The sequence below is a fragment of the Pongo pygmaeus genome, chromosome 6, assembly GCF_028885625.2.
Source record: "Pongo pygmaeus isolate AG05252 chromosome 6, NHGRI_mPonPyg2-v2.0_pri, whole genome shotgun sequence".
Taxonomy (NCBI): domain Eukaryota; kingdom Metazoa; phylum Chordata; class Mammalia; order Primates; family Hominidae; genus Pongo; species Pongo pygmaeus.
The window spans coordinates 77882546-77893740 of record NC_072379.2 but is presented as its reverse complement, the minus strand read 5'-3'; positions in this window follow the sequence as shown (position 1 = coordinate 77893740).

Below are 11195 nucleotides of genomic sequence, written 5' to 3'. Positions count from 1 at the left end.
TCTTCAGGCTTTGAAGCTTCTATAAAGCTCCAATATTTTTCTTGCACGTTTCACTTCTAATGCCTCAATTTTAATTAAAATAGAAAATTTTAAATGCTTAAGCCATAGACTTGACAAAAGTATGAAAAGACTACCTACATCTTTCTATATACCTATACAAATGTAAACCACAGAGCCATCCATATGTATGGTTCTTTTGTGCATATGCCTATATATAAACATGTATATATAATCAGAATTATATAAACAAGCATATATAAATCTATATACATTTTGAAAACACATATACATTTAGTAGCATACAAAGTCATATGTTCCTCTTGTCTCCCCTCCCTCATTTTAGAGATGAAAGCTCAATATTTGTAGAGTCTTTAAGCAAATTATCAACTCAGTTTTCACTTTTGTTACACAGTTAACAGATTGTTAGCCAATGCAAAATATATGTGAATTGGAATAACTTTATAATTAAATAAATTGCAATGCTTGTAATCTATACAATAAGTCGTGTTTTCCAGTCTGTGGTGCCCTTTCCATTCTCTGCATGATATTCCTGTCTAAAAGGCACTAATAGAGACATTCTGATCTTGAAAAGAAAAGTAAGGAAAATCAACATCTAAAACTCAGAAAAGTCCTAGGTAGTAAAAGGTCTTTGTTCTGCAAAGTGTTCTCCCACAGAGGAACAGAATTTTCTTTTAGCTTTTGCATTTGACTCCCAGGCTCTAAAATATAATAATCAAAGCTCTTTGTTACCTTATGTTGAATCTCCTGTACATGAAATCTTTCTATTAGGCAGAAAAAAATGAAATTCTTGCCCCCAAATAATTTTATGAAAGCTTGAACATTTGCCAGTTAAAAATATCTTTTTTTTTTTAATATGCTGTTATAAGCAACTGCTGATAGGCCACTGGGATAATTAGAGAAGACTAGAGGATAGTTAATGAGTTTTGCAGGGTGCATTTCAGAATGTATTATATATTATCACATGCTTCTGATAATGTTATCGTTCTCTCCCCCGATGGCAAGATATCCTGGTGTTGTAATGCTTAAATTAGAGATCCAAGGCAATTGTGAAACCAAGAAAATACCTTTTTTTTTTTTCCCGCAAACTTTTTGTTAGGAGAAGTGAGGCTTCTTCCTCTGTCAGCTTCTCTGGGGCCTTAGATTCTTCCTCAGGGAAAGATCAGTATAAACCAATCAATAGCTCATCTTAAGGGAAGATGAATTTTACCTTTTCAAGGAATAAAAATGACCTTATAGTTAAATGGAAAGAAACATACGCAATGCTCTTGGAAGTTTTTCTGTATTCATTATGCTCCTTGATTATCTGCCCCAGCTTCTGTGAGGATGGAGGCAGGCATTTCAAGCTAGATCACTCAGCCTAGATCCTTCTGTAGATCCTTGAACAACTCAAACAAAACTAAAAACGTGATACTCTCCAGCAAAAGCTTTGACGAAAAATCTGCTGAGTGAACTCTGGGAGGAGATGCTGAGCTGAGCTAGAAGCAAAGCAATAGGAAAGTTGTGGAAGACACTGGTGGTCGTCCCACACTATAATCGGTAGGAACAAGCAAAGGAAAAGGAGGACTTTATTACTTTCTTGGAGTACAAAGATAGTGGGGGACTAAAAGAAAAGCAAAAACAGTACTATCATTCAAGAAGTAGTCAAGTAGTTTGTCATGGAGCATGAACTCTGAAGGAGTTTGAACATCTGTGTGAAATTTCAATCTAGGGGTGATAAGAACAGAATGAGAAAGGCTAGCTGGCGGTAGGGAAAAAGTGGATACGCACTATTGTGATCAATTCCTTGTAGCTCATGTAAAAGACATCTGTTTCTGGAATAGCAGTCCAGGTAAAATTGTAGCATCAATATCCGTAAGCTTTAATAGCTTCAAGTGTAGAAATGAAACATCACTCTCAAGCAGGTAGCATCTCTAGGAGGCTACATGCCTTAGGGCACAGATCAGCAAACTATGACCCAGAGGCCAAATTTGGGGAGCCGTCTGTTTTGTTCAGTAGAGTTTTATTGGAACACAGCCCCTGCTCATTCTTTTTGTACTGTCTCTGGCATCATGTAGAACATTGCCTACTTTCAAAGTTGGCTATGAGGCTTTTATACTGCAAGGACAAAGTTGAGTAGTTGTGACAGAAACCTTATGACCCACAAAGCCTAAAATATTTATGGCTGTGTACAGAAAAGGTTTTCAGATGACTGCCTTGAAAGTCATGGTAGTCTCATGCTCTGTTTTATCAAGTAAATCAGAAGCAACCCCATGGCAGACACAAGGCTGTGTAATATGAACAGTCAGGTGATAGGGAATCAATCCAAGATGGATTCACTTTGGAAATACCTTTTACAATTGTCAACCACTATCTTCCTTATTCTCCAAGAAAAGCAATTTCATTTATTTCCAGTAAGGAACAGTCCATATTCTTTTCTTTCTAAATTTAATTTTTGCTGAGCCTGCTTGTGATGGTAACCCACAGCAGTGCATTCATTGGTGTAAGGACCTGGTTTGATGTGGTTCCAGAACATGTAAGAGGGCAGAATAATTGCTGAACCTATGCTCTTAGCTCAATGGCAGCTCAGGGATTCTGTTTCAGAGAGGATTGATCGGAAGGTCTTGTTTTAAAACTGCATTTGCATAACAAGAACAATGCATGCCTTTTTATTAAATGATGCACGTCAACATGTTTAACATTTTTATTTCTAAAATTAATCTTATTTACATTCTGTATATAATTTTCCCTAGCAAATAATTTTTAATCAAAGTGACATTGGTAATGATGGAGATTGAGGGAGTTAAATATAGTCTAAGACACCTCTTGGAAATACCCTTGTGCTAATTATACTCGAATCTGCCTGAACAATTTCCTTCTACTGTTCTGCACAGAATTGCCCTGGCTTCAAACTCAAGATATTTAGAAAGAGTATAAAAAAGGTACCTGACAACAATTTGTATCTGTAGGCTAATTCAGTTTTCAAAGTACTTTCATATAAGCCACATTGTTTGCCTGCATGCTGCAGTGGATGTAAGGTAGCAAAATTAATGTTAATTCTGCTTAATGTGCATGGAATCAGAGACTCGGAGAAGTTGCATAAATTTCTTAAGAAAAAGGGCAGAGTGAAAATTGTAAGCCAAGTCTTTTTTTTTAATGTGTTCTGTTTAAGGTTAAAGGCAATGAACAACACACACCAAACAATCAACAAACACCAACATGTATAGCCCTGCTCACCACAGCTGCACGTGACTTCTGGAGTGGATGGAGAAAATGTAGGTTACACATCGATAGCATCTGCTATAGCATATTATACTTCAATTAAACAATGTTATTTGTTCCCAAACACAGAAAAAACCAACAAAGCATTATACTATCCAAAATAAATAAGTTAATACATCATCTCATTTCCCTGTGACTGGATGCTTTGCCGCATTACCTGCCAAGTTTCCCAGTCCTCTGAGGACTCTAGGTGGATTTTTCTCTGTTCTCTCTAGTCTTCCAGGAATCACAGTGCTGATGCCAAGCCCAGAAGTTATCATCCTGCTTGGCCATGTTTTCATCAGAATTCTTACCCTTCCCTGGGTCTAAGGTTATTGATGGGCAATAACTAACCTCAAAGTAGAGGGAGATAAACCCAGAGCTTTTTAGTAGGCCTAGCTTTTAAATGTGAATAGTCAGGAAGCTCTTTCTTTCTCCCTCTCCTTCTATCTTCTTATATATCTAGACTCATCTATATATATGCATATAGTTAGGAAATTGTAAAATAATACTATTTAAATTGGATATGCCTCTTTCCTCAATGTGGAAAAATAGAACAAGTTAATTTCTATTTTATTCTCACGTTTTAAAGCAGGATTTATGCAGTATTTTACCCAGAAAAAAATAAAATTTGAGAGAAAGGTATTGTTACAGGGGGGAAAAGGTATTTTACAAGTTAAAAAATTTTCTAATGCAACAATTACCCTCCACAACCCCCTTCCCGTGAATTCCTCCGCGTACCTACAAATCTCACACCACTCCTATGTGTGCAAATGGTGTGGTCGAGTTCACAGTGATAGGGGAGAGAAATTGAAGATCTAGCCTTACTAATTCTTAGCTCATTTGGACATGATAATACGGGGAGTGGAAAGAATTGATGGTCAAGAAGCCTGATCATACTTCACCATTAAATAAATAAGCTACATAGACATGGGCAATGTCTCTTACAGCTACAGGGCTTTGTTTTCCTCTTTTATGAAATGAGAGGCCTTTATAATAGTTCTAAGGTCTCTTCCAATTTTCTGCAGTTGAATTCAAGTAAAAGATTCTCGTGGATAGTGTCTTATTCTATTTCCTTTCTTCTTCATCATCTTTTCACTCTTTAGAAGGGCTAGTTTACTGTCTGGGATTCTAGGTGGTTTGTGAGTAGCAGAATACCTGGAAAAGAAGTGCTTAATGTATTCATCAAAAATGTAGGCTCCTTCCTTTCTTCTTTCTTTGCATTGTCTGCATCTATAGTAGAATATAATTACTGCACTTCCAGACATCAAATATGCATTTCAGGCAGTAAGAAAGAGACAGGAGAAAAATGAGAGCAGATGTTTGCTCAGGAGACAGGGACTTAAGCTTCCATCTTATTGACCAGAATTAGATCGTATGAACCTTTCACCCCTGTAAGCTGCATGAGCACAAGGAAGTCAAATAATCCATTTTCGATTCCTCTGGTTTAAGGAAGCAAGGGGGAAAAAAGGGATTGAAAGGGGTAATGAGAATGAGCTAACCCACAGGAAACCTGCCCTGGCTGGTATTTTGGAAAGGGTGACATCTTAACAGGACAAAGACATTATTTTGAGAATCAGTGAGAAAAGTTCTTGTCTTTTCATCTTATCTTTCTTAAAGTTCCCTTAAAACATGCATTGTAGAAGAACACCAATTGTAGGTAATACATCCAAATGATGAATTCAAGATAAAGAGTAATTTTCTGTTGCTAGTAGAAGTCTCATAATTGGCTAGGCTAGATAATAATCTTTAAAAGGTGTTTTTACTAGGACAGTACTATCTTGGCAGATTAATGAATCCAACCACTTTCAAATGTTCTAATAATTATTGGGCACATAAAAATACAATAGCAATGTATTCCAGCTCTTCCCTGATTATCAAACTTATTCAGATCTATTTAGAGATAGAATATAACACATTATTTTCATTACCATTAATCAACTTTTATCTGTGAATGGTGTGGCATGCTAAAGTGGATAGTTTACATCAGTTACAATAGTCAGCTCAAAAGAGGCTGGTAGTTTGAACTAAAAATGATTTACAAATTTATAAATTTGCATTATTATGTTTAAAAATTATGTGTTTTTTTAGGTGAAACAAAATTCTGTATTATTACCATTCTTACTGGTTAAAATATTGGCTGAACCTGGCTATTGCTGTGAAAAAGAAAATGTATGAATTTCTATTTCTCAGAGAGCTACTCTTTGTATGTTTTCTCTTTCAGACATTGGATCCTGTGTGATGAAGGAATAACTTCTGTCTGGGATTTATAAATTATTTGAATGTAGACTGCTTTATTTCTCTCCTTACATTGTATATCGGGTCAATCTCTCAAATTCTGAGTAGGAAAAAAAAACTTTGACAAATCTGAGTATCTCTTCAATGGGAAAGGAATACTGCTCATTCTGAGAAGAAAGAAACAAATGTCATTAAAAGCAACACAGTCAAGTTGTTGGCCTTTTAAAAATTATAAATTTTTATATAAAAGAAAGTAATACATCTTAAAGTATCCTTGCTTTAGTTAAAAAATAAAAACCAAAAACAGTGGAAGTGCTGCAAGCTGTGGTGTTTGCTAAAATGTGGCAACAAGTACAATGTCATAATTTCTAAACAGCTGAAATCAATCAAGGAAGTGAAATGTGAAGTTTGACATTTTTAATAAATTATACTATTTACCTTAATGCAAGTGACATAATTGAGGTAAATTAGAGGAAAGGAGCAACTGAACTGTAGCTAATTCATGTTTTAGACAGTGTTCAGTTTTCTTTGAAATGTATTCAGAATTTTTTAGCTTCTGGAATGATAGAAGTTGGAGTCTTTATAAAATAGAGCTTATCTAGCTACTGAATTATAAAATTACTTCAAAATCTATATACTCATGACAATAACAAAGCATATGTACTTTAGATGAAAAATATTAACACATCAAAATTATAATTGTGGACAAAAATGTCCTGAAAAAATTGCTATATGCTGAAATTCTCAGAATAGAAAGTGTATAATAATATACTCTCCCTGATGTTAATATTTTTCTGAAATAACAATTTTATTCATCAGGCAGGTAAACATCCATCTCCTTTTTTACATCTAAACAATATAGTTCAGGATTTCCTAAGGTTCTGAAGTTAATAAATGACGGAACCAGGACCGGAACCCCAGGTCTTACATTACTTGTCTTGCTTTGAGTTCTTTGTATCAAGCCGATGGGCATAACATTGATCATCATGTTAGCAGCAATGATAATAAAGATATTTCCATTTCATTAAATGTTTAAATTTGTACCAGGTACATTGTAAAAACTATCAAGCTACATTGTATCCTTTTTCTATGGTGAAAATGAGTTCTTCTAAAGAATCCAGCAAAATTTGTGTCTACTAAATGGCTTAAACTTCATTGAAGCTGTTTCTCTCTCTAAATCATGAGCTGTTATCAGTCTATTGCAAAATATATTGCTTGAATTATAGGTGATTAAACTGTAACTTCTACTAAGCAGATGAATTATAATATAGGACAAAACCAAATTCACCAGCTATGAATGCCCTCATAATCCTCTGTTCCATTAGAGGACTAGGTAGACAGGATTCTGGTAAGATTTGTAGGTGGGTCCTCCTTAGGAAATTAGTGAGGTATATTTACACTATGTGTCGTGAAACTGCCTGGCCCTTCCCCATGCTGGAGTGCCAAATGTGAGAGGTCTGGGGTCTTACAGACACTGTTAGATTGGAGGCAAAATGGAGCAGGAAAGCAGGAGGGTTTTTTTGGTGAGGGTGGACTATGAGAAATTTGAAGTCTTTTTGAAAGAGTAGTACACCTGAAGTTTATTATAATAGGATAGCAGATGGCAAAAGGGAAATGCAAATAATTTTATTTAATCAGAAAATGACTGATCTTTATATAACCTTAATTATGTTTAAGTTATTTTCTGGTAGATGGCTGCATTTCTTTGTTTTAATAAGCATTGCATGCATTAATAAGTAAAATAATTTAAAAAGCAAATTAGATCAGGTAAGTGACCCCAAAAGTTATCAATTGGATTACTTACATAGAGCAGGCTAAATCCCATGATTTTATTCTAAAGTTATTTTTTAAAAGGTATATGAATTTTTTAAATAAGCAATTTGATATCAGAACATGTTGCAGGTGACATCACATTTGAGTAAATAAATTCTATTAGATCTCATTTTGAACTGTGATTTCAGGATCATTTTTTCTAATTTAATCAATTAAAATTAAATTGCTAGTATTTAAGGGGCAGGGATTTTTTTTCGTCTTATTTCATGACCACTATTTTATTTCAGTATCTTCTTGATGTGCATTTTATTTCAATTAATTAGAATGACTATGAAGTTCCTACTCTTGTATAACCCCTCCAACCACAGCACATATGTATGTATAAAACTTAATCTATTTCTCTACCTCATTTATCTACCAGGCATTTAATATAGACACGTGAATAACATATAGGTCATATAGGTAACTTGATCAATAGTGATATCAAAACTGAGATTCGAGATTGAAGTGAAGTTTCTTTGGTTTTGCACATAAATTTTAAAATCATTGCATAAATTTAAGCAGATTTCATTATGTTCTATATGGTTAAACTGTCATCAAATTTACCTGTACAAATTGATTTCAGGGGGAAAAAGGTGAAATTTTCTTTGTAAACTGAAAAATGTGAAAACTTGATGGGACTACAAGTTTTTCCATTTCATTATAAGTATTTTTAAGATTATCTTCAGACATCCATTTCTTGCAGCATAGTAGACTACATATCTTAACAAACATCATAATAACTAAAATATATGCAATGATAAAAGATTAGAGCCCCTAAATAAATTATTTAGAAATGGATATTTAATGTCAATGCAATTGCATAAAAAACTGAGTTTTATTGTACAACTTTTAACAAACTTATTCTGTAAATTATTTAGAAGAGAAGGAGTCAAGAATAGTTAAAGTGGGGGAAATTTCTGTATCAAAATTATAGCAATTTGCTATAATTTTTATACAAATTGCTATAGCAATTTGTTTATGAAATAGTAATTAAAATTGTGTAATAAGGGCATAGAAATAGATACCTAGATCTGTGAAACAGTTCAGACATATATCCACATGTATGTGGAAATTAATATATGGCAGAACTGACATTGTAGATAAGCAAATGAATTTCTTTTTTATAAGTTTGGCTTGTACAAAGTATTAGGAAGGCAATATAGAAATTTATATCCCTACCCCATTTCACAACCAATATACTGTTTCAATGGATTAAAACTTAAATGTGAAACCAATTTATTTAGGAAAGATGGAATGTGAATTTCTTCTTGAACCTAGGCAGAGAATATTTTACCTAAATAGGAAGTCTGAACTGAAAAATTGAATATAAAAATATTGAATTAATTTAAGAGCTGTTCAGCAAAAGGCATGATAAATAAGACAAAATCCATATTTGAAATATGCATATTTGATGAATAAATGTCCAAAATATAATTTCTACAAATAAATTTGAAAAGATTAAATAAACCTATAATGAAGTTAATAAAAAGTTGAAAGAACACTTTTAATAAGTATACATGAAAATGATCAATAAACAGCTGCAATGACGTTCATCCTAATTAGTAATAAGGGAAAAGCAGTTAAGTACAATTTACATATAACTTTATATCTATCAGATTGGCTACTTACAAAAAGTCATTCAGCACCAAGTTTGGCTGAGGATTTAGAGAATCTGAAAGGCTCATCCATTACTGGTAGAAATCTAATCATGCATAAACACTTTAAAAAACTTTTATGAAATTATATTTTACAACACATATAACGTAGACGATTATCTAAATTAAATTTCAGCAATTCCATGCATACAGTATACAAATTTAAGTATATACTTCTGTAATTGCTATGAAAATCAAAATATAGAATATGTCTGTTACTCAAGAATATTCCCTCATGCTCTGTTGCAGTACATCTCTTCTTCCAATATATGCCACAACTGGCAACCAATGATCTACTCCTTACTTTACTAGGATTTCATGTAATTGTAATCACAGAATATTGACTTTTGTTCCTGAAGTCTTTCACATAGCATAATTCTTTCAAGATTAATTCATGTTGTTGTATATAACATTCCCCTTTATTGTTGAGTGGTATTCTAGTGTATAGATGAAGGAAAATGTGTTTATTCACTAGTTGATAGATAATTTTAGGCAATTAGGAATAAAACTTATGTGAACATACTAATGTTTAATTTCAGCTGTTATACTTTAGTCTGATCCATTTTGAGTTAAAGTTTTATATGGTGTGAGGTAAACATTGAGGTATATTTTTTCACATGTAGATATCTGATTGCATCAACTCAGTCTTCTGAAAATTGAATCCATTTCCTATTGAAATTCTGTGACACATTTGTCATTAATTGACCATGTATATGGGTATTTTTCTGGAGTGTCTGTTTTGTTGTTCTACATGCCTAGTCTTACACCAATAACACACTGTCTTGATCACTGTAGTATTACAGTAATTCTTGAAATGGGAATTTTATGTATTTTAACTTTTTTCACATTTCAAAATTGTTTTGTTCTAGGTCTTTATACTTCCATATCAATTCAGAATTTAGCCTGTTAATTTGTATCAAAAAGTCTGCTGGTATATTTTTAGGAATTTTGTTTAATATGTAGATTAATTTAGAGAACTGTCATCTTAACAATGTTGAGTCTTCTGCTTCATGAACATAGTATAGCTTTCCATTTATTTAAGGCTTGTTCATTATTTTCTGCAATGTTTTATAGTTCTCCTTGTGAATATATTACATGTCTCTTGTTAAGTTTATCCCTATACATTTTATGTGTTTGGATCTATTGTTAAAGGTGTTACATTTTTATTTAAATTTCAAATTGTTGATTGCTAGTTTGTAGAAATAGAGTTGAATTGTGCATATTGTTCTCATAACGTGATCTTGCTATATTATCAGTTCTCATAGTTTTCTTTTTTTAATTTTTTTTATTATTATACTTTAGGTTTTATGGTACATGCGCACAATGTGCAGGTAAGTTACATATGTATACATGTGCCATGCTGGTGTGCTGCACCCACTAACTCGTCATCTAGCATTAGGTATATCTCCCAATGCTATCCTCCCCCCTCCCCCCACGCCACAACAGTCTCCGAAGTGTGATGTTCCCCTTCCTGTGTCCATGTGTTCCCATTGTTCAATTCCCACCTATGAGTGAGAATATGCAGTGCCAATTTCTTGTGATTTTATGAATCAGTAGTTTTCTCCTTCCATTCATATATGTATGTGTGTATATATATATACACACACACGTTTTTCTCCCCTTTGTATTAACGCAGTGAATAATTGAATAACAGTGATGCAAGCATACTATTTTGTTCTTGATCTTTGGTGGAAAACATTCAGTTTGACAATTAAGTATGTTATCTGCACATTGTGGAAGTTCCTTTGTATGCCTAGTTTTCTGAAAGTTTTTTTCCTTAATTAAGAATACATAATTTTATTTAAGACATTTCTGTCAATTTGTATTATAATATGAATTTTCTTTTTTAGTGTATTAATGGTAAAAATTATATTCATTGATTTTGAAATATAAAACCAATTGTGTTATCTGGAATAAAACCCTCTTGGGCATGCTATACTATCCTTTTTATGGATATCTGAATTCAATTTGCTAATATATCTATTTTATAAATCAAAATTTTCACCTGTTATTTTCTTCTCAGAAAAATGTTTCACAATATCTCCCATAGTGCAGATATATTGGCAAAAAATTATCTCTAATTATTACATTGGTGCAAAAGTAATTGCAGTTCTTGCCATTGAAAGTAATGGTAAATTACTTTTGCAACAACCTAAATTTTCCTATGTTTAAAATTCACTTTTGTTTCTAAAAGATTTTCATAGGTAATAGCATTCTATGTTTATGAGG